The 21531-nt window shown below is 36.1% G+C and overlaps 1 long non-coding RNA gene across 2 annotated transcripts; it reads left to right on the forward strand.

Annotated features, from left to right (window-relative positions):
- The first annotated feature begins 9080 nt into the window (after nucleotides 1-9080).
- LOC131625034 (uncharacterized) lies at nucleotides 9081-11075 on the forward strand. Of its 2 annotated transcripts, none has more exons than XR_009290704.1 (3): nucleotides 9081-9364; nucleotides 9480-9647; nucleotides 9753-11075. It is a non-coding gene; the product is annotated as an uncharacterized LOC131625034 (long non-coding RNA). The 2 variants fall into 2 exon arrangements; XR_009290705.1 differs by having other exon boundaries at nucleotides 10787-11075.
- The last annotated feature ends 10456 nt before the right edge of the window (nucleotides 11076-21531 follow it).

The following is a 21531-nucleotide window of genomic DNA, read 5'->3' on the forward strand; positions in this document are numbered from 1 at the left end:
ATAAGTGTAGTCTAAAAACTTGAACGATAAAAACAATTTGCACAGTTATTTTTATCCTGGTTCGTTGTTAACTAAACTACTCCAGTCCACCCCCACGGAGTGATTTACCTCACCTGAGGATTTAATCCACTAATCGCAACAGATTACAATGGTTTTCCACTTAGCCCACGACTAAGTCTTCTAGAGTATCCTGATCACTCTAGGAACAAATGCTTAGACACAAGCTAAGACTTTCTTAGAGTATCCTGACCACCACGTGATCACTCTAATTACAACTGCTTAGACACAAGCTAAGACTTCCTAGAGTATCCTGATCAACACTTGATCACTCTAGTTACTTACAAATTAATGTAATCAATTCTAAGAGTATTACAAATGCTTCTGAAAAGCTATAATCACAACAGTGATATTTCTCTTAACGTTTAAGCTTAATCTCACTAATATATTACAACAGCAATGTAGTGAGCTTTGATGAAGATGAAGTTTCTGAGCTTTGAGTTGAACAGCGTTTCAGCAAGTTTTTCAGAATAAGTTCGTTCAGAATTGGTAACCTTGCTTCTCATCAGAACTTCATATTTATAGGCACTTGAGAAGATGACCGTTGGGAGCATTTAATGCTTTGCGTATTCCGTACAGCATTTCTTTTAATGTTTCACGCTTTTGTCAACTACCTCGAGCCTTGTTCACGCTGTGTCTACTAACGTTGCCTTTAATAGCTTCCAACGTTCCTTTTGTCAGTCAGCGTAGCCTGCCACTTGTACTTTCTTCTGATATGATGTTTGTGTATACAACGTTTGAATATCATCAGAGTCAAACAGCTTGGTGCATAACATCTTCTTGTCTTCTGACCTTGAAGTGCTTCTGAGCGTGATACCATGAGAACTTCAGTGCTTCTGCTTCTGATCTCAAGTTCTTCTGATGCTTCCATAGACCCATGTTCTGATTCTGCCTTGACCATCTTCTGATGTCTTGCCAGACCATGTTCTAATGTTGCATGCTGAACCTTCTGAGTCAAAGCTTCTGAGTGCTGATTTGTGCATACTCTTTATATATTTCCTGAAAGGGAAATTGCAATGTATTAGAGTACCACATTATCTCACACAAAATTCATATCCTTGTTATCATCAAAACTAAGAATATTGATCAGAACAAATCTTGTTCTAACAAAACTTGTTCCAAAAGAAATACGGGCTCAAGGATCATTGATCATGGAACCTGTGGAAACGAGCATCACAAACCGTATCCTACAACAAAATGCGAACCAACACAAATAAAAAGTAGAGGTTGAGGTGACTGTCTACAACACTGATGATGGTAATGGAAGTGAAGCTCTTCACCTTGATATGGAGGACGTGGAAGAGACGCCACAGACATTGCAAGGGGATCCAAATCAAAATATTTTATCATGATGCAAAACCCATGTAACATTATGCTATGGAACATCAGAGGAGCGAGTAATCAGGCGTTCATTAGAGTTTGTAAGTATTATCTTCAGAAATATCGTGTAGACTTGCTTGTAGTTATGGAAACTAGAGTTGATCCAGCCAAACTCAAGAAGCACTTCAATTAAATGGGTTTTGATGGGTTTGAATTCACTGAGGTTTGGGGATTTGTGGGCGGTATAGCCATGGGTTGGAGGATGCATAGAATTTAACTCACCATCATCGTTAAGCTTTTCAATTCATCCATGTTAAGGTGCAATTGGAGAACGTGGAGGAGTGGATATTAAGGTGCAAGTCCTAGAGAAGAGGGAAGAAGGGAGATATGGAGGGAGTTGAAGAAGTTAGCAGACCAGATGCAAACAAGTTGGCTAGTTGGTGGAAATTTGAACGATATCCTTAGTGAGGTAAAGAAGAGAGGTGGAGCCCCCATTTCATCCAGTAAGTGTTCGCTTTTTCGAGATATAATTAATAGTTGTAACTTTTTGGATTTAGCGTCAAGTGGCTATAAATACACCTAGAAAGGGCCTATCAGTTATGGTGGATTATGTATTTATGAAAGGCGTGATAGAGGATTAAGTAATGACCAATGGAAACTCCAATTTCTTGATGCCCAGGACAAAGTCCTCCCTCGCTTAGACTATTTAGACCATCATCCCTTATTAGTATCCTTGACTGATACCTCAATTAACAGGTTTCTGTATCACTTCAAGTTTGAGAGCGCTTGGGTGCTTGAGGATAACTACCAAGCGGTGGTTCGGGAAGTCTGGAAAGATAACTTAACTCTTCAATTAAATTTGGAGGATCAAAAAACCCATGTATCTCATTGGAAAAAGAATAATGTGCAAAGTGACTAAAAGCAAAAGAACGAGTTAGTTGTCAGGTTTCGAGGTATCCAAAAAGCTCTCTAGGAGAGGAGACATCATGCAGGCCTTGTTACATTATAAAACACACTTCAACGAGAGCTCTCGTGCCTTCTTCACCAAGAGGAATAAATGTGGTATCAACACTTGAAACAAAAATGGTTAACAGATGGGATAGTAACATCAGATTTTATCACATCAATGCAATTCAAAGGAGGCGTAGAAAGATCATTAAGAGCACAAAAAGGATCAAGGTATGTGGTTTAAGGATACAGAGGTAATCAAAAATATGCTTAACACCTTTTTCCATAACTTATACACAACTGATTCAGCAGTTGAGAATTGGATCCAAACTCAGTGCACTTATCCTTCCCTTGAGGTTAGTACTTTGCAAAGCCTGAGTAAAGAATTACATGATGATGAAGTCAAGCATGTTATCCTCGATATGGCACCTTGGAAGTCCCCAGGGTCTGATGGTTATCCATCCGGATTTTATCCGAAAACGTGGAACGTGGTTGGGAAGCAAGTCTGCCAATTCATTCAGGACATATGAAATTGCCCGAACAAGATTAAGGAGATTAACCACACTGAATTATTCCTTATCCCAAAGGTCAACAGCCCCGAGAAGGTGACTCAGTTCAGGCCTATTTCCCTATACAACACAATCTACAAGATCATGAGTAGAGTTATTGTCAATCGGATAAAGGAATGTATGAACAAGTTGGTCTCTCCAAACCAAACTAGATTTATACCTGGCAGAAACATCCATGAAAATATTGTTGTGGTGCAATAAACTCTTCATAGAATGAATAAACTCAAATCCTAAATGGGCTACTTTGCTATTAAATTGGATCTTGCAAAAGCGTATGACAACTTGAGTTGGAAGTTCTTGGAGCAAGTGCTTGCGGAGCTGCAGTTTCCTTTTAAGTTCCAAGAACTCATTCTAGCTTTCATATCATCAGTATCCATGAGAACAAGATGGAACAGCCAAAAAAGAGATTACTTCAAACTACGGAAAGGACTGCGACAAGGCGACCCTATATCACTTTACCTTTTTGTTCTGTGTATCGAAAGACTCTCCCATATGATCCTGGATGCTGTTGAGAACAAGGAATGGGAAGGCATGAAAGTGGGAAGGAAAGTACCCCGAATTTCACATTTGATGTTTGCCGATGATTTATTGCTCTTTGGTAAAGCCACCGTTCAGCAAATACACATCATAAATAGGATCTTAGACGTGTTCTGTGGCGCTTCGAGGTAAAGAGTTATTATTGAAAAATCAAATATATTGTTCTCCACCAATACGCTTGTACATATCAGGCACCAAATAGTCCATGCTTCCAGACTTAGGGAAACAACATACCTTGGCATGTACTTGGGAGTACCTTTGACGGGACTTCATCCTGAAGCTAATCATTATCGATATCTCATTGAGAAGGTGAGGGAAAAGCTCACCAGCTGGAAGAGCAAGCAATTGTCATTTGCTGGAAGAGTCACTTTGACCAAGGCAGTCTTGGAGGCGCCGCTGACATACGCTATGATGAGCAACAAGATCCCAAGGACTTTCCTCACAGAAATCCACAAGGTATAAAGGAACTTCATTTGGGGGTATAGCGAGGGTGAAAAACGTATGCACACCATCAGCTGGAAAGATATCACAAAGCCTAAGCATGTTAGGGGTTTGGGACTGTGCAACCTTAAGGATATGAATGAAGCTTGTCTTGCAAAACTAGCCTGGAAGATTAAAAATGGTTTCAAATCCTTATGGTGAAAAGTAATGTGTCGAAAATATGATAGTCGCAACATCACTAAAAATGAGATTCAAAGTCAGGTCTACGACTCGAGCCTTTGGAAACAAATTGTGAAACTTTGGCCTATGCTAGATCACACGTCTAAGTGGGGATGACACTTTGGCATCCATTACGTTGCTGCAGGCAATCGTATCACAGGATATGGTCGAAAGAATCAGAGTTATTGATCCACCTGAGATAGATGGAAATGTACATGATCTCTGCACTCGGGGAGGAACGGCAACTGGATAGTTTTCTATATCTAATGCGTATTCTATCTGTGCAGGTATAATGATGAATGAAAGCCCCGTGTCGTGGTAAGATATTTGGAGATTAAATCTCCCTGAGAGAATCCGAAGTCTGGTGTGGATGATGCATCGTGATGGTCTCAAAACTAACAAGTATCTCCACCGGCTCCAGATTCGCGATCCCTATTATGAAGAATGTGGTGGGGAGGAAGAGATGTTATTACACGTTATGTGAGATTGCCCGCAGGAGAAGCAAATGTGGTTACTGGTCCTTACGACTCACGATACGACGACATACTTCGCAGCTATGTTACCTAACTGGCTTCAACGCAACTTAAGGATGAAGATTAATGGCATTGAAGATTGGAAGGCTATTTGGGAAACCACATGCTACCAACTTTTGCAATGGAGGAACAAGAGGAGATTCAATCCGGAGTTTGTGGCACCTCCAAATTTGTCTGCAACGGTTATGGATGTGGTTCATTGTTATAAAGCTAGAGATTTATGCTACAGAGAGTGGGGAGGAGTGGGAATGCTGATGCTAGTGTTCACTGGCAGCGTCCAGAGAGGAATTGGATCACAATCAACACTGATGGAGCAGTGGCACACAAAAATGAAGTGGCATGCAATAGTATTTTGAGGAATTCTGACGGTACTTTGTAACACCCTTCTAAAAACCCCGTGGAATATCAATTAAAATTCAGAGTCAAACATGAAAAGGGTATTACAACTTCAAAATATTCAAACATTGAGCCATGTCATGCCTTATGAGGAACTTCAAACACATTATTCAGTAATCATGTTAACACAGCGGAATTTATCTCAAACTGAATAAATATAAAACATCGGGATTCACATCCAAATTCACCGATCCAAACCAACAAAACATTATTCCACATAAGAAATAATTCATCAATCAAATACTAAAACAGACGTTTCCCCCCAGTGTTACAAGACGAGAGCATGACACCGACACAACCGTACTAACGAAGTAACTCTACGAGTTATCCTCACCCAGCACAAGCCGCTAATCTTTAATCTGAAAAGTAATCAACAGTAAGGGTGAGTTTCATTCGCATTAACAAATGTTATAGGAATATAAACAATACAACTTCATCCATACATTATTCACCCAAATCAATTATATTCAGATAGCATAGCAACATTCATCAATACAATCATCCATATTAATGCACACAATTTATAACATTGGACAACTTCCATTCATGTTATAATTATACACAACAACCTAATGCAATGCAACTAAATGCATGTGGTACCAAACATGGGATAACCCATCTCACCGATCCACCACCATAAAGATTCGGCTACTTCTCTCACTAATTCCACACAATGGGAATTAGCTACCGTTGTCCCACCACCATAAGGGATACAACCCACAACATGATTATGAAATGCATGCATCACATACAACATGCTAATCATCAACACCAATCAACTGAATAATCATAATCATCAACCAATGCAACAACAATAGCCACACATAGGTATGCTATTTTTCAACCATCTCAACATACATTTTACATCAACAATACATGTATATTAATCATCAATCACAACCACTACGATTCATAATCATTTATCCACAACATACAAGCATAATAATATCACAACCGTTTGATATTCACCACGTATATACATTTAACACAACAATATATTATCACCTCAACAATCATACTAGCTAAACACCGCATAGCATGTTCGTACTGTTACTCAATCTACCACCAAATACAATCCACAAAACCAACAAAATGATTTTTAAAATTATAATCCCCTAATATACATCATAAAATAGGGAATTAATTCATCTACCAGGTACCCGAAACGGCGTACAAAAAGGATTAACGGTTTAAAAGTTACGGATATTTAAAATAAGTATTTTTCCAAAAAGCTTCAGTGGTAACCGGTTACCTGAATGATGTAACCGGTTACATCACTGACAGTAACTTTTATTTTTCAATTTCGCCCAGTGGTAACCGGTTACCTAAATGATGTAACCGGTTACATCATCGTGAAATGCAGTTCTTCGCCTGTTTGAGACCATGTAATCGGTTACCCCCTCATGTAACCGGTTACATTACTGATATAGCAGAAAAATCACTTTTCTGCAGCACTTCATTCATCCCAATTACGAAAATACACATTTACACATACTTCTAACATGTTTTAACATCAATATCCAACATCAAACATCATTCACAACAGCTCAATTGCATCACACATCATAAATTGAACCTAAGTTCTACAAAACCCCAAAACCCCAAACACCGACATATAATCCAATTCAGAATCCTAACATACGAATTCAATCGAATCATTCATAATACCCATAATAGAGGTTAATGAGAAGAATCCCCCCTTACCTCGATGTCGAATTCTTGGATGCTCTCGCTCTTCGCACTTGCCCTTCTCCCAATTTCACGTTCAATCTTCTCTTCTCCTTTTTGGTTCCCTTTTCACAAAATCTTCCTCTTTTCTATTTTATGGAAAATATAACCTTAGTTTAGTAAAAGGCTTTGCAACTGACACACCCCCCAATTGCTACTTGCGACACTGGCCCATTAGCCTCATTTTCTATAATTCTCTAATAAATCCAATAAAATGCCAAATCAATCCAATAAATAATTTAATTTCAATTTAAATTAATTAAGGGAAAACATGGGGTGTCACATACTTGGTTGGGAGGGTTTTCCAAAAAAGTGGGGAAGTGCAATGTGCTCACTATTGAGTTATGGGGTATCTATGAAGGCCTGAAGTTGGCTCAGGCAAAGGGCTACAACCAGTTTGAGGTTCAAGTGGATAGCCAAGAAGTGATCAATATCATAAACGGATCCAAAACAATGTTGCGTGACATGAGATTAATTAGTCAGCTCAAAGCTTGCGTGAATTCCTTTACGGCGGCCAAAGTTCTGAAGATCCACCAGAAGACGAATAAAAGTGTTGATATGATAGCAAAGCATGGATTGAAGCTTCGAGGGGGAGGCAAAATGGATTTCATTGGGTGTCCGGCGTTTCTGTTAAGTGAGATTGCTAAAGACGCTTGCGGAGTTAGTTGATTAGTCAGTTCTTTCTTTTTTTGTTTGGGCAATAACCCTCGTTCTGCACGAAAAAAATAAAAATAAAAAGGGGAGTTTGGGATAACAATAAATATGGTTTGGACGTAAGTATTTAAATATTCTAAAAAGAATTTTCTATTTTTTTTTTAAAAATATTATAAAAATAATTTTTCTAATTCTTTTTATAATATTTAAATACTTACTTCATTATTTTATCTAAACTCAAACTTATCTCATGGTTTTGTATGTAAATTCCAAGTTGTCGCACGCTCGCGAAAAATGAACAGAGTCGCCACCAATATATTTATCCCATAAGGGAAAGGAATATCAGAAAACCTAACAAAGGAAGGAACAAGGTCTTGCGACCAAAGAATCAAGGTACGGAAGTCGGTTACGCGAGGGGAAGGTATTAGCACCCCTCACGCCCATCGTACTCGATGGTATCCACCTATGTTTGTTTCTATCTAAAGGGTGTGTACTATGTCTATGTCTACATGCGAATGAATGTAAAAGAAATACGGGGAAAAGAAAGGATATTTACAAATGTGCTCGTTCAAGCCCCGCGACTTGATTCCTATGTATCCTTTTCAGGAATCAGAGCGCCGTAGTTCGGCTCAAGATTTTCTGTTTGTTTTTGTGTTTTTTAGTTGGGCGGAGTTAACGCTCGCGCTCTTGCATAAGGGATCGACCTAGGATGCAATAGAGCGAAGATAACAATGCCCTTAAGAAAGGAGAGAAGAGAGAGAGTTTGAGTGTTTCGAGGAAATCCCTAAGGCAAGGGAAACTCGAGTTACTCTTTGGTTTGTGTCTTTTAGAATTTGGGAACTTACGCCCGAATGGAACCCTAAAGCAAGGGAGATCCAAGCACTCGAATGATTCCCTAAAGCAAGGGAGATCCAAGCTTCCATTCCCTTCTTAATGATTTTCACTTTTTTATTAATGTTTTTTAGGTGTTTTCTTTGTATTTTTTATGGGGATTTTATTTTGAATATTTTTAGATGTTTTAGTGTTGTAAAAGAGAAAGAATGAGAAAGTGGGGACTAACCTATTTTCTAGCCTAATTGTTATTCTAGTCTAAGTCTAATGTTAACATGGTGACTAAATTCTAAAGGGAGCATTAAAATGATATTAACAAAGTAGGCCTAAGTTATAGGCCAAAATCAAAGTAAACACAAGCATACGAAATTAGCACCAAAAGCATATAAGAAACAAATCAAAATTAAGTGCAAAAGATAACATAAAAATATTACTATTTTTATGAGCCTTCTTTTAATGTCAACAATTTCCTAAAAGTCTAACAAAATAGTGATTATTTAATCTCTACAACTTAACAAAATCTTATTGTTCTTATATGTCCTTTTTATCTAAATCTAAAAAAAAATGCTAAAAGAAACATTAATCTAATTACAAAGACATGAGAACAGGGGGTTCAGACTGAAAATGGTGGTGCACTAGAGGATTTGGCGCTGGGCCCAATTGGATGTTTTTGCATAGATTTTTGCTTAAGCTAAAAAAAAAGTGGTACGTGGGCTCACAGAGGGGGTATGCATCAGCAATTCGGTGGCCCAAGGCATTGTTTGTTTTCAGATTTTTTGTAAAAAAGAATTAAAATAAATAATAAAAAAAAAAGAAAAGAAAAATCACAATTAACAAGAGAAGGGGATTAGGTCTACCTGTTTATGACGATTGAGCTTCTGAAGAAACTCACCTCTCTCCTTCGCGAAATCACAGACGTGAAACGGCGGCGGTAATGTTCTCTTCTCCGATCAATTTCTGATCTCCACCGTGAACGACGCTACAAATCGACAGCATCAACTCTCATCATCAGTTCCCTCGCCTCTCTTCGACGTCGCTCCTCCCTTGATCCATCTCTCCGTCCATCTCAACCTCCATTCGAGCTTGATCGGAGATACTCAGATTTGAAGACGTCGGCAACGAAGCTTTGAGGTAAGTGTACGTGTAGTTCTTTTGCTTCCTCCGTTCACTTCGCTCTTCTTCTTGTGCCTCGTTTCGTTATTGTTGCGATGTGATGATGATTCTCTTGTGTTGTAATTCTTGCAAGACCTTGAAGATTGTTGCTTCGATGGTGTTTTAGAAAGAGTTGAGAAGAAGATTTGCAGAGAATCGAAGGTGGCGATTTTGCAGAATATTGAGATGATGATGAATTCCGAGAGAGCATTGATGGTGAAGAAAATCGAAGAGTGGAGTTGAGAAGGAAGAAAAGATGAAGGTGAGTTTGTTACAGGTTCTCTGATTTCTGTTATACGATTTCTCCTCTTTTCTGTTACGTGATTTTCTGATCAATTTTTCTTGTTGAATGTGAATTGTGTTGAAGGTGTGAAGGAGATTGAAGGTGGTGAAAGAAAGATGAGGATGAAGATGAAGGTGAATGAGAGTGGTGGAGGAGATTGAAGATGGATGATTGAAGATGAAGGTGAATGAGAGTGGTGGAGGAGATTGAAGATGGATGATTGAAGATGGTGAATTTTTGTGTGAAAAAATGGCGTGAAGGTTGAATCAGTGAGAGAGGTTCAGTTATATAGGTTGAAGAGGGAAGTTGAATTCAGTTAGAGGGAGGTGATTCTGAGCCTTTGGATTGGTGAAGTTTGTTAGAGATTGAGTGGTGCAGATTGAATCAGTTAGGAGTTTGAGTTGTGAGCTGGCAAATTCGGTTAGGAATTGGTTATTGATGTTACAAAACGGTTGAGATTAGTTATAGTTCTGATTCAGTTATTTAGATTAGTTAGGATGGTTATGAATCTGTTAGAGATTTGGTTCAGGTTAGTGATAGAAATTAGTTATGGGTTTCTGAAATTCTGTTTTTGGTTTTTGCAACTATTATGTTAGTTACAAAGTGATATTGATGGTGGTTAGTTCTGTTATGGGCAGTTTGGGTTGGTTAAGGGGAAGTTTGAAAGTTAGAAATTAGTTACTTGTAATGAGAATGAGGTTAGTGACTTGGTTCTTGGACTGTGTTTGTTTGGCAGTTAGTAGATAGTTAGGTGGTTTAGAAATTCTGTTAGGATGTTAGAAATATGGTTAATGACAGTTTGAAATCGGATCAGTTATGAATCAATGGGGGCTATTAGTTAGGTTTTGAAAAAGTCAGTTGGAGGTAGGTTGACATGGTTAGTTGCTAGAAATTTGTTGCTGTTTAAATTGTGGCTGCTAGTGAAAGTTAGTGAAACTGGCTGTTATACATAGTGTGTTTATGCCTCTGGTTTTGTTATGAAACGGTTTGCAAGGCTGCAAATAGAAATCAATATGGATGTGTGTGTATTTGGTTTTATTTCTTGATTTTCTTGAATGAGCTTGGTGTGAGAATTGGCAGGTTTGGTTTGATGTGAACTGAGCTTTTTATTGTTGTAGGTTGCAGGTTTGGAAAAGTGCAGCAATTGAAGGTTGATGTGTGGCTGTAGTGTGCAGGGTGGCTGAAGTACTGTTGTGAAGTGAGGTTAGAAATTGATGCCGACAACATACTTTAAAGAATGGTCAGAGATTACAAAGTGGAGTTTGGAGCAGTGATTGGAAGGTTTAGGAACAAAGGATCTCATGTATAGAAGCAATGTAGTAGCATGATATTTAGATTTCTAGATGTGTATTCTTTGTGTAATATGACTTGGACCATAATGTAATGAATTTTTGAATTTGTACTGAACACACTCCTTGAGATCATGTAGTGTAATGAAGCTTCTTTTTTTTTTTTTGTTTTTGAAGTGGAAATGTATGTAATGGATTTTGGATGGAAATGATATATATATTTTCTATACTTTCAAATACACTTTGAATTGTCTCTCTTCCTTCCATGTGCTTCACTTGAAATTTCCATGTTCAAATTCTTTAATTGGCCAAACTTGAATCAAGCGACAAATTTGTAATGCCAACTCTTCTTCATCTTTCATCTTGTAACTTTGAATGAGTGATGGCATTTGTAACTTGAAGAACCCCTGACACTTGAATCTAAATGACAATACATTAATGCTTTGCAACTTGTGCCAAGAAACCACAAGAATATTCCTCTTTCTATTCCGTTTTTCCTTTTTATGACCTTGAGCCATTAATCTTCAAATTGATTTCACTGACTTATCTGAACTTTGACTTAGTAGAGATGGGAGTCAACAAGCTCAATCAGGATGGATGAGAAACCTTGATCCATTTGCCTTAGGTGCGTGTTGATGAAGAAAGAATAACCTGAGATGAAAGCCTTAAAGCCACTGAGAACCCTAATTACCAAGATCCTCGACCCCATACCAAATTTATTGATTAATGATGCATGATGTTATGTTGATGACCTAATGGAAGGTATATACATGAATGCAAAAGTCCAAGCCAGTTAGAAATTAAAGGGTAGGACAAATTTGGGGTATGACACAAGTGTTTATTATTTTTTACATGGATGTTTTCATGGTATTCATATTTATCTATGGATAAATATTCTAAACACCACTTATGATATTTATGACGACTCTTTATTTATGTTATGTAGCTTTTATCAATTACATTTTTTTTTATAAAATTAAAATTATAATATTTAAATACGGGCCTTTAAAAAACAGGTCAGACTCATTTTATGTAGCCCATTAATTAATCGAGTCAGGCCGAATCAATCAATTTAAACATATTGACCCATTGGACTGAAGTAGACTGGGTCGGACCGACCCATTGACAGCTCTATTTTATACCCATAATTTTAAAAAATTATTTTCGTTGAACTCATATTCGCGTGATTATCAATATTTGTATTTATATTTATGTCCATATCTATTTTGTAAATTTTTATCTTATCTATTGTGAGTAATTTTATAAATTCTCACTTGAGATAAATGTAATTGTCATTTTTAATAATGGTATGAAGCAGAGTTTTATCTCATATTATAATTTTTTTCAATTTAAAGAATCAATTTTTATAGATGTGCGGAGATGATATATTTTGCTTTCGCACCGGTTCCGACCTACTTAGTAGATCGACTAATCCAGCTCATGCTACGGAGGCACGTTATATTTAATCTATAAAAGAAATAAATTATAAGATCGTTAAAATTGTTACATAAAATAACATGGCTTCGTTATTCTCCGCAGTAGGAAAGTGATTGGTCAGCGTAGGCCACTGTAGATGGACTAGTCATCTCATGTAGTTAGTTGAATTGAAGCAACTCGCTTTCATTGATTTTGGGCTTCCTCAACAAGTTATCCTATTGCTACATATTTTTGTTCTAATTTAGATATGACATCTCACAAAGTATGAAATGCCATTTCACATATCAATTTCATTTTCAAAATGATTTCAACTTATCCACACAAGAAGAAATATTCTAGTCTTCAAATAAACGTGCATTTTAAGTACGGAGTGTTAAGTTTTTAACTACTTTCCGATATCTAATATTAACGTGTTATCGAATCTTCATGTCGCCAAAAAGGTGTAAAATGTGGAATTGGCTTACGACTAGCAAAATAAATTAATGATAAGATTTTATATTAGAATTGGTCTATTAACTTAATATAGAATTGACTTAATGATTTAAAAAAAAAATGTGGCCCAGCCTAAACCGCAATAAACTAAAAAAAATAAAGATTTTGGACAGGTTGAAATTAGGCCAATGGGCTATCGGGCCACAAAATTGGTTGGGTCTGATTTTGCATGGGTGGGTTCGGGTTAAGGAAAGTGAATCGCGGGTACTCTAATCCGCTCGATAACCATAAGCAAAACGATGTTGTTTTGCATTAGAGTTTTTTAGTAGTACTAGTGGCGTGTAAATCTCTTTCTTTCATCTATTTCTTTATGTTATATACCGCCTCTCTTTACTCTCTTTCATTCTTTTCTCACCTCTAAAATCCTAATCACGCCGCCACCCACACTCCTTCACCTTCATCCATTCAATGTCTTCTGCTACCGCTACAACTAGTGTTGCACTAGCTGAGAGAGCTTCGTCTGGAGCAATTATTACTTGAATAGTTTAAGATTTGTCCTCTTGCATTATTCTCGCCTGTTGCTCGCAACTTTCTAGCTATATGAATTGTTTCTTTGCAACTATATTTAATTAAATAACTATATGTCACATTTTATGTCATTAGAATGGGGATGCTCGAAAATTGGGTGATGTTTAACCTATAATAGGTGAGGAATCCAATGAAAAATCAAAGATATGGAAGCTCCTTGAAATCAATGAACCATGTCATTGTAAATCCTTGAATCTACTTAAGAATAATAGAGTAAACAAGGTGATATGTTAAGGAACTTGAATTGGATGGAGAATCGGTGTTTGTAAAGACAACAATGGATTTGAACTTCTGATGCGCTGGAAAGGGGGGCAGACATGCAAGGTTAGTGCTCCAACACTTAAGTCGGTATGGAAGGAGAAAAGTTTATACAATTTGAAATTGAAATTGTGTACCTGAAATAGGCCTGTGTTTTCCTTATATAATAGAACGGTTATAACAATCTGATATTTGTTACGCATGTGATGAAGGAAGCTGTTGGATGTATCTTGGATTTGAATTACATGTGTTCCCTATAGGTTATTTCTCCTACAATGCGAAGGTTCTAGAAAAATTGTACTCTCTTTGAATGGACAGTTGATAACTATTACGGTCGGCCTGAAACAATTGCCCCCAAACCCTTGTCTTTTTATGGAAATAGAAGGGTTTTTCATAACTATCTCCTTCCCCGATCACTCCTTAGTTATTTTAGAAGGTTGAGAGGAAACATTACGGTCTTTTGGGAATTTGCGCCTTTAATATTCTCGATGCTTCAAATGTCTTTTCGAAGGTACACTCATAATGATCTTTGGGAACCGAATCACTCGAGTATTTGTTGTAAGTGATCTCAAGCGCCGGTAGGATCTACTCCCCTTTATATGTCATCACATGATTCTTGAGTAATTAGTATTTCATTTCTTTAAAGCGTCTTTCTTGCTTCACTGTTATTCCCCGTCTTTAAACATTTTGCTTTCCATGCTCTTGGAGAAAATCGTATCCACCATAAGTTAAAAGTTAAAAGAAGATGTTTGTGCTTCCTAGGAAGATCTTGTCTATTCTTAAACTGTTTCTATCTTTGCTCGAGAGGGTAGTCTTGATGGATTCTTTCTGCATGTTGGTCCATCTCCGGATTGGGGTGTCTTGACCCTTGGAGAGAATGTAAGAATCTACAGCGAGTATGGTGATTGTGCCATGTCTTTCTACGAGTGAATATTCTTGATCCTGGGTCTCTGACTGCCATTCAATAGCTTCAAGATGGAATTTTTAAACATCTGATGATGTCTTCGTTGCAGCTTCACCCTACGAGCTAGGCGTATATAAAAGTCTTCCAATATTGGTGCAAATTGTGTGAATGAGAGACCTTTTCTGATTCTTTTCTTCCATCTCTTCAAAGTTCAACGTGGTCCTGTAACTCAAGCAAAGGGTCGTGGTTTGGTTTACCTGTTGCCGACTATCAGTGGCTTTGGGAAATTTTTTGAGAACTTGAAGCGTTTTGAAGAGCAATTTTTCCTAGTTACATATCTCCACTCGCAGGCTCATGCAACGATTTGCAATATCAGGAATGGAGTGGGAGGTAAGTGTGTAACACCCCGGTTTTCATTTATTAATTATTTTCTTAGTTATTTCTTTATTTAATTATTATATAATATAGTAATTAATTAAATTATGTGATTTTGTGAATATATGAATTATTTGAATTAATTTGTGATATATCTGTTTTGGGTTATTAAGTGTGAAAATGAGAAAATAATCATTTGGGTCTAATGTTGTGTTAGCATGAGAAATAGTGGAGGTGTTAATTAGTAAGCCCATTTAAAATATGAGTTAGAGGGGTTTTCACAAAATCTACTACCTACCCATTACTATTGCATTGACCAAACTTCCTATTGTGACATTTCCTAAAAAAAAAAATTGCACTATCTATTGGACATTTTAGTAACTAACAAATAAAGCCTTCACTTTTTGAGATTTTTGAACCTAATGTCCCATGTGTCTTCTTTCCATTGGTCTAAATTTAAATTCAATATTTCCCACATGTAGTACTTTCTCTTCTCTCCGTCTTCTTTTCTCTTCCTTTTCCTGAGAAACCCTAAATTCATGGTGCCGACGAAAAATCCAACCAGAACCCGTTTTCTCTTCTATTCTCTCTGTCTTCTCTTCTATCCTTTTATGAATTCCAATTTTAGGGTTTTGATATTTCTGATATTTCTCTATTTTGTCTTCAACAGTGACTTTTTTCTTGCAAAGATTTAGTTTTTCCTCATTCAACATCAAACTCATCAAACTCAAGGTATGTTCTTCCTCAAGAGTTTCATAAGACACGATTAAGTTCCTAGAACATATATTTAATTTTTTAGCTTTTCTGGTAGCATCCTAATCTACATGTTTGTCTTAGCTTATGGTAGAACATTTTAAAATTTCTGAGTTATGTTTTTTTTTAGATTATGATTCATCATTATCATCGTCGTCATCACCATCTAAGGAGAGAGTCGGTGTTGTGGGTTTTTCTATTTTAACATAGCTTCTGATTTTTAGATTTTTTCTGATTTTTCAATTTTAGGGTTTTGATTTTTTTATATATTTCTCACCATATAGAGTAGTCTTCTAGTTTTGCATTGGTATTGTTCAGGTAAATCCGGATGTTACTGAAACTTTAGAAGAAGCTAGGCTAAAATTTGTCGGCAAGGATGAAAGTGGAAAATGAATGAAGGTATTTTTTCTTCTTAGATAGGGTTTGGATGTTAAGCAATATTGACTAGAACTGTTGTACCGAGCAGTTTCAATTACACATAGTAGTATTTATTATCATGCATTTGTGCTTCTATATTTTAATATTATAATTCATCCTTCCTTTATTGCTTACTTGGAAGTTTCAATTACCCATGGGAGTATTTGTTATCCTGCATTTTTGTGTTTCACTTATGAATTACTCCTTTATTTGGTGCATATCTTGCAATGTATATTTGTACTAGAATTCCAAGTTATACAATACATTATTAATTTCTATTTAAACTGAATGTAGAAGGTTGCTTCAATTTCTGTTTGCAAATGAAAAGGGACGAAGTCTTATTTATGAAATGACATTAGCTTTCTGCTTGGTTTCAGATCCTGTGTTATATCCCTTTCTCCCATCTCTATATTTTCTTAGTTTATAAATTTTTATTGTAGCTGTCATATAGAATAAATTAGTTGGTATAGTTTCTGATGACAATTTGATTGCAGTCTTGGTAGGAATGAAGAGGATGATTCTATTATGAAGATGAAGGCTGCTGAAGAGGCTCTGGACGAGAAACAAAAGGTAACAATGTTTTTTCAACCAAGATATTGTTGATGTCCCAACAGATTATCCGTCTTGCAGCAAGCAACATGATGTTATTCAATTTCGGTATTTATTTATTTCTTTAATTTTACGACCTACTGAGGCTTCCTTTGTTTGTTGGTGTTTTAAGTTCTCACAAAAAACTCAAATTTATTTTCTTATTAGGCAAATTGAAAAGGAGAAAATTGACGATACTTCAGTAAAGCAAACAAGGTAATGCTTGATTTTTTTCTGGGTTACTCAACATATACTGTCGAAGTATTCTGCATGTATAAACCTAACATCCATATGATCTTCAATAGGCCTTACATAATGGACCTTGGAAGCACAGACAAAACTTTCGTTCATGTGAGTGGTCATTGAATTTCTTTGATTAGTTTCTTTGATATTTTCATTTGATGTAGTAGAAAATAGTGATTCGAAGTTGGATGTGAATTATTTATTATTTGATGCTGCTTTTGCAGGATAATCCCATTGAACCTCAACGATATTATGAACTTAGGGAGTAAGACACCGTTAAATTTGGTAATAGAATGTTAGTGACAAGTAGATATTAGTTGTTTATCATATATTATGGTGGTTTGCTCAAAGGTGAATCTGACCTAGAAGATGAACATGCCAACTTAGCATTAATGGCTACCATAGGAGAAGAATTTGGCTCTGAATCAGAAACTGATGAGGTATTCTTTGAACTTACTAGAGATGAGCTTGTAGAAAGCTTATCAGAACTTCTGAAAACCATAGTAAACTCATAATCAAATACAAGAAACTTAAAAATAGTTTTGTAGTTGAAACTGAGAGACTTAAAGCAGAAAATTTTGAACTTAAAGAAAGTAATCTTAGACTCATAGAGGAAGTAAAAATTCAAAAAATCTCTAATTCAGATACTACTTCAAGTTCGAAAGATATTCTAAAAGAATATGACTCTAGTTTTCAAAAATTTCTTGCTAGAAGCATAGACAGAAGCAAAATGGCTTCAATGATATATGGTGTTAGCAGAAACAACAGAAAAGGAATTGGTTAAGAAACACCCAAAGGGAAAGAACCATATCAAACTAAACTTGTTGATGATATGGTTATTACATATAAACCTTTACACACCCAATTTGAATTTGGTCACACACATGACATTAAATACAAATCTTATTCTGAAAACTTTCATGCTAGACCTAAGTTCAAACAGAACTTTAGGCACGCTAACACCAAAGGACCCAAAAAGATGTGGGTACCTAAGGAGAAAATAATATATGTTGCAGATGCCCTTAGCAACACAGTTGAAACACCAGTCATGGTACCTGGACTCTGGATGCTCTCGACACATGACGGGAAGAAAGTCTATGTTCCAAAGCCTAGAGCTTAAATCTGGAGGAGACGTTAGATTTGAAGGAAATCAAAAAGGAAAGATTATCAGTTCTAGAACTATTGGAAACGATAATTATCCCTCCCTAACTAATATTCTATTAGTAGAAGGATTAGCACATAACTTGTTGTCCATAAGTCAATTAAGTGACAACGGCTATGGCATAATCTTTAATCAAAATTCCTGTAAAGCTGTCAGTTAGAAAGATGGGTCAATCCTCTTCACTGACAAGAGAAAGAACAACATCTATAAAATTGATCTTTCTGATCTTAAATCTCAAAAAGTAACTTGGCTTCTATCGGTTAACGATGAGCAATAGGTCTGGCACAAAAGATTGGGACATGTTAGCATGAGAAAAAAATCTCAGATTAACAAACTGAATCTGGTCAGAGGGCTTCCCAATCTGAAGTTCAACTCAGAAGCTCTATGTGAAGCATGTCAGAAGGGAAAGTTTTCAAAACCCTCTTTTAAATAAAAAATGTTGTCTCTTCCTCTAGGACATTAGAACTTCTACACATTGATCTATTTGGACCAGTGAAAACTGCATCAATCAGAGGCAAGAAGTATGGATTGGTAATTGTTGATGACTATAGCATATGGACATGGGTTAAGTTCTTAAAACACAAGGATGAGTCATATTCAGTATTCTTTGATTTCTGTAACCAAGTTCAAAATGAAAAAGAGTTTAGAATCATAAAGGTTAGAAGTGATCATGGAGGAGAATTTGAGAACAATCTCTTTGAAAAGTTCTTTAAAGAAAATGGAATTTCTCATGATTTCTCTTTTCCTAGAACTCCCTAACAAAATGGAGTTGTAGAACGAAAGAATAGAACATTGCAAGAAATGGCCAGAACCATGATTAATGAAACCAATATGGCTAAACATTTCTGGACAGAAGCAGTGAACACAACGTGTTATATTCATAATATAATCTCTATAAAACCTATTATTGAAAAGACTCCTTATGAATTGTGGAAGAACAGAAAACCCAAATATTCATATTTTCATCCTTTTGGATGTACTTGTTATATACTGAACACTAAAGAACATCTGAACAAGTTTGATTCTAAGGTACAAAAGTGCTTTCTTCTTGGATACTCTAAACGTTCAAAAGGTTATAGAGTATACAAAATAAAAACTATGACTGTTGAAGAATTAATCAATGTCAGATTTGATGATAAGCTTGGCCATCAAAAGCCAAAAAAAGCTGAAAATTTTGTAGATATGGAAGTTCAACTTACAAACTCTGAAGACTCAGAAGCAAAAGACAGCTCAGAAGATCCTCAAATTACATCATCTGTGGAGAACTTGAGAATTTCTGAGGAAACCTCATAGAAAATATCTTCTAGACTCACCTTAGCACATCCAGAAGATGTTATACTCGGAAAGAAAGATGGCCCCATTAGAACCAAATCATTTCTCATAAACAATCAAGAATCTCTATGTGGATTAGTTTCTATGGTTGACCCAACTTCTGTTGATGAAGCTCTTCAAGATACTGACTGGATTATTGCTATGCAAGAAAAACTGAATCAGTTTACCAGAAATGATGTATGGGATCTAGTTCCATGACCTGATGGATTCAATATCATTGGAACAAAGTGGGTATTCAGAAACAAATTAAATGAGCAAGGAGAAGTTGTCAGAAACAAAGCACGACTGGTTGCACAAGGATATAGTCAGCAAGAAGGTATTGACTATAATGAAACCTTTTCCCCAGTCGCCAGGTTAGAATCTATTAGATTACTAATTTCCTTTGCTGCTAAATATAACATCACTTTGTATCAAATGGATGTTAAGAGTGCATTTTTAAATGGTTACATAGAAGAAGAAGTTTATGTCCATCAACCTCCTGGTTCTGAAGATTCAAAACCACAACATGTTTTTAAACTTAAGAAATCTTTATATGATCTGAAACAAGCTCCCAGAGCTTGGTATGAACGATTAAGTTAATTTCTTCTAGATAAAGATTTTACCAGAGGAAAAGTGGACACAACTTTATTTCGTAAGACATTTAAAAATGATATTTTAATTTGTCAAATATATGTAGATGATATTATATTTGGAACTTCTAATGTTTCTCTTGGAAAAGAATTTGCTAAGTCCATGCAAGCAGAATTCGAAATGAGTATGATGAGAGAACTTAAATTTTTTCTGGGAATTTAAATTAATCAAACTTCTGAAGGAACTTACATACATCACACAAAGTATGTCAAAGAACTTCTGAAAAAATTCCATCTATCAGAAAGTAAAGAAGATAAAACTCCAATGCATCCTACATGCATTCTGGGAAAAGATGAGGTAAGTAAGAAAGTAGATCAGAAACTCTACAGAGTTATGATTGGATCTCTACTTTATCTAACTGCATCTAGACCAGATATTCTATTTAGTGTATGTTTATGTGCAAGATTTCAATCAGATCCTAGAGAATCTCACTTGACTGCTGTTAAGTGAATTCTGAGGTATCTGAAAGGTACTACTAATGTTGGATTGCTTTACAGAAGATCCAAAAATGTCAACTTAGTAGGATATTGTGATGCTGATTTTGATGGAGACAGAGTGGAACGTAAAATCACTTCTGGAAGCCGTCAGTTTCTGGGAAAGAATCTGATCTCCAGGTACAGCAAGAAGCAAGCTACAATTGCACTATCAACTACAGAAGCAGAATATGTAGCTGTTGTAGGCTGTAGCACTCAGATGCTATGGATGAAAAGTCAATTAGAAGATTATCACATCTATGAGCGTAAGATTCCTATTTTCTGTGATAATACTTCAGCTATTTGTCTTTCAAAAACTCTTATTTTACATTCTAAAGCTAAGCATATAGAAATTAAGCATCACTTCATTAGGGACTATATTCAGAAAGGGATACTCAGTTTAAATTTTGTTGATACAGACCATCAATGGGTTGATATCTTCACCAAACCTCTTTCTGAAGATAGATTCAAATTCATTTTGAAAAATATTAGTATGGAATTTGGTCCAGAATGAAGTTATGTTAAATATCTGAAATGCCTTTAGAACATTATTTGGCATAAAATGAACTATCTGATTCAATACTCTTCAGAAGTTAGACGTGAAACCATTTAGAAACACCTGACCTACTTGGCTCAGAAGTTCATTTTTAATTTGGTTCAGAAGTTCATTACATAAAACCGCAGTATCACGCTAACCCTAGGAGTTGAACACGTGTTCAAATTTCTGAAAGGTCGCGCGAGCAGGTTATTAAGGCACGAGTCATTGGTAACTATTGTCTTAAATCTTTTACGTTTCCCCTAATATCATTAATCATGATGCCACTATCCTTTGCTTATTCCAATATTTTCTCATCATTTTATAAAGCGTGCAAATCTCTGCATTTATTGCATCCGGCTATACGTTCACATTCCTCTTTTCTTCATCCCTATATATATTCGCATCCATTATCAACTCTTATCACTTCCCTAAACCTAATCCTTG

The sequence above is a fragment of the Vicia villosa genome, unplaced genomic scaffold (assembly GCF_029867415.1).
Source record: "Vicia villosa cultivar HV-30 ecotype Madison, WI unplaced genomic scaffold, Vvil1.0 ctg.000181F_1_1_1, whole genome shotgun sequence".
In the NCBI taxonomy this organism is placed as follows: Eukaryota; Viridiplantae; Streptophyta; class Magnoliopsida; order Fabales; family Fabaceae; genus Vicia; species Vicia villosa.